The following is a 4,161-nucleotide window of genomic DNA, read 5'->3' on the forward strand; positions in this document are numbered from 1 at the left end:
AAGGTGGATCAAGAAAGGAGGATGGGGAGGAAGATGGTATCCTGAAAAAGAGAAGTCGTGTGTAGAAATAAAGGAAGGGTAGAAAGGAAAAGGATAATTAAAAATAAAGTATTATTAAAGGTAAATGAGAAATAAGTGGCACATATTCAAAATATTAGTCAAATTCATAGTTTAAGTACATAAATGGTATAAACGGAAGTAAAAAAAAAAAAAAAAAAAAATACATTCAACTAAATATCCGAAAGGTTTAGAGCAATGTAAAAACCTGTAACACCTGGTCCGTACTCCTGAAATGCTGCAGAAGGTGCAACCTGGTTGCACCCTTTCAGTCATTTCTATTCCAAATTGTTGGATGTCCGAGCAAACATGCAAACACATGAACTATATTGCACAAATAAATGGATGAAATGGACATGAATGCAGAAATCTAAACCCACAGAGGTTTTTGGTGGAGAATATTTAAAATCATGTAAATTCTACTTTTCTGTTAGAATACACAAAGGTAAAGGTAAATCACTTACTTTTATAAATAATATGATTCCTTAATCCTGAATGAATAAGACTGCCCTCATTACTCACTCACCATGTATGAAGTGTAATATTTACTTGATATTATTATCACAGGTGTCTGCAACATGGATCATGAACAACTTGTCTCAGAAGCTGTGATTGTATGCATGAGGTATGTGTCTTTCAGACCTGTTCTATTCCAAACAGCTTCTATCTGGCTTTTTTCTTTCCTTTTCTTTCTTTTTTTTTTTTTTTTTGCCTCTCTCCGAGGCCCTCGGCACCATAAATCCAACTGATTACTCCGCACCCCTTTTGCTTGACTGCACCTTCACAATCAGCCGTGGCCGCCAACAATGAGGCCCTGATGAATCAAACATCCATGGCATTAGTTTCACCTTGCTGCCCCTTTCCCATGCGCCACCGCCTCTTTGTCAGGCCCAGATTTGATGAGAAGGACTACTGACACTGGCTGCAACTATTGATAGACAATTCTGTAAAGACGGACCCCAACAACACTACCAGTCTGCAAACACTCCCCCTTTACCCCTCTCCATTTGCCCCTAAAAACAGGTGACAAAGCTTGATTGGAGGACTGCACCAAAACCCCCTGCTGTCCAGCTTGCAGGAGCCTTTGTGTTTAGTTTTTGGCTTTAGGGGTCCTTTTACAGCAGTATCTCAATATTTTCCAGAGAGGCTTCACTTTCATGAAGCATACAAGGAAAGAAATATTCATTGAGACCTTAAATATTTCCAGATTGTCTCATTAAAAACATCAGGTTTGCACAGTTTGTTGGATTTGCAAACTATAGTCCCAGAAAGTTAGAATCAATAATCCAGTATTATTTCAGTGTTTAAAATATTACCCAAACCTTGTGTACTTTAGATACAAAGTCTATATTTCCCTTGAGTTTATTGTCGCTTAAGGCTGTTACTACGATGTATATATAGGTCATTCCTGTCATAATTCATTAATATTTTGAGGAAACGGAATATTCAGTGTAACGAATATCTTTAACAGCTATATTGATCACTTAATTCTACCAACTTCTTTAATCCATATTACAACATGTGGAGTATAATCTGACTTAAATGGTCAAACATGCAGAGCCTTAATGGAATTTATCATTCTGTTTTTTTTCAGAAAATAGTTAGCAATTTTGGCAAATGATTATATAAATAGAGGAGCCATTGTTCTGCCATCATAAGTGAATTTCGGCTTGTCGAAAAAACAAGGAAGTAACCAGCCAATCAGATTGCATATCTAACTTTTAAGCTGTGTTAATTTCAAATGCAGATTGTCAGGTCTGGGAGGGAGGTGGACACACATGGTGGACAGGGGTGAATTCGAACAGTTGTTTTAATCACAACAAGAAAAGCAGGATCAGCTGGATGGCAGGATGAGGCCAGAGGGACACAGAAAAAACAACGGGACTGAAAAACACTAGGAAACTGGTGGGAAAGACGGAGCAAGGGTGGAACACAAGGAGGGGCTCACAAGACAATCTGGCAAGTCCTAAAGACAGCTAGCCACCTAAATAAACTGCAAGGGAGGGAGAGATGCAGGTGAAACACATGAGTGTGATAAGGAAGCTGGGAGGAGCAGATGACACAGGAGGGAGGGGCAGACAAAATAATTGGAATGACAGAAGAGTTAGACTCAAAATCACAACACCAGAGGTGCAAAAACAGAATCAAAATAAGGCAAGAATAAATAAAAACCCGGATCCCGGCACAAGTTAAATATTCACTTTGTGCTAGGCTGGTAATAGTATCTGAAACTCCAAGTATGCTTGTCCCAATATTCTTGCTTTTTATCTCCAAGTTTGTCATGTATTTTTCATTTGCTTAGAGCACAGCCTGGCAAAGCAAAGTCTGATCCTTGAAGGTCACAATCCTGCAGGTTGTTGTTGTTTTCCTGCTCCAACACACATGACTGAAATTCAAGGGTCAAGAAATTGACAACAATGTTGAAACAGGGAAACAACAACCTGCAGTGGAGATTGACACCCCTGGTTTAAAGTGGTGTCCTCCATATTTAACCCTACAAAGCCAAACGTATCACACTTGATACATAAAGTTTCTGAGAATTTTGCATCACTTTATGGTAGAAACTTTGCTAAAAATCCTGTTGAACACAATCTGGTTCTGGTCTTCTGACCCCTAATAAATACCAGGAAACAGAAGATTACACTATAATAATTTTGGCATATTACATGGTAATAAATAGTAAATATCCTGTCCCACCCCACCCCCAACCCCCCCATCTGTTAAAGGGCCTGAGTAAAGACCTCATATTTAAAAAAAAAATCAGACTTTTATTACCATTACCGCAATATGTGAGTGACCAGTAAGGGCAGTGTAGTGACCAGACTGAAAGGGTGCAAGGTCATGGGGTCAACGGTGGCAAAAATGCTAATAATTTAGAAGACAAGCTTGTTCATCAAGTCTGAAATTATGTGCAGCTTTACCATGTATCATTGCTGTTGCACAGGGACAAATATCCTTGTCCCAACTGGTAGAAACAGGTCAGTATTATTTTCAGTATTATTGCAGCCATGCATAGAGGAAGACGAGGAAGAAACAGAGCAGCCGCAGTTCTGATTGGCTGTTTTGTGCATCTGCCAAGATGTCTGAGCTGATTTTTCAATTCCGACAACCACCTGTCGCATGACTGATTTATTGCAAATTAGTACTTTTGTTTACACCCTATGAATCCGACCGTATGAACTGGTCAGGGTTCTCCAATGCGCCCCCTAGTGCAATTCTCAGGTAACACACATCGCAAGTGTATAAGTGCTACATCCATCATATATCTGGTTGCATACATGAATGCAAGGTTTAAACACAAGTATAATATTGACCTTCTCCGTGCAAATTCAGCAACTGGAATATTTTTAAAGCATCACAAAATTAATTTTCATATCTGGATGTCCCACCCGGCTTCATTTAAGCTCTTACAACAATATAGATAGCATGCACATTAGCCATGCTTACGTCCATCATTAACAATGAACTGTGTGCAGTCACATAAAGAAGGTTTAAAGGTTTTCTGTTTATTTGTTTTTAAGGCAAAAACACAATCTAAAGCTTCAAATGTGTGTGATTTAATGAGCCAGAGTTTAAGTAGCTTTGTCCCACCAGCAGGTCATCTGACAATCTCTTCAGGTATTAAGGGGACTGAGCGTAAGCACTATTTTAGAAAAACCTGACCTTAGCAAGCTGTTTTGTTATTTTCTATGTGATAATATGCACTGTAGTAGTTACACATTAGATGGGGTAGGTTTTGATTTTATGCAGCAAGTAGTAAAATGTACATTTATTGTTGATACCAAGTTAATGCTGACCATGTTGCCAGTACCAGGAAATGCTGATTTCTTGCTCTGTTTAATTCTTTCTTTACCCAACACAGGCATTCCCTCATTACCCTGTAGAACCCATAATATTCCCTTGCAGCTTTTATTCTGTAGAAACTACATTAGAGACTGGTTTTTAAATAATGTCATCTGCATTTAACTTTCTATACCAGAGACATGGAAGGACTGTAACAGTTTACTGCAACAGCATCTTCTATGAGTTGCTGTATAAGGACAAATGTCCTCTCCACTCAGGCATACGGCAGACATTGTTGGATGTTTGCTTGACTTTTCCTCT

The sequence above is a fragment of the Telmatherina bonti genome (assembly GCF_933228915.1).
Source record: "Telmatherina bonti genome assembly, chromosome: 24".
Taxonomy (NCBI): domain Eukaryota; kingdom Metazoa; phylum Chordata; class Actinopteri; order Atheriniformes; family Telmatherinidae; genus Telmatherina; species Telmatherina bonti.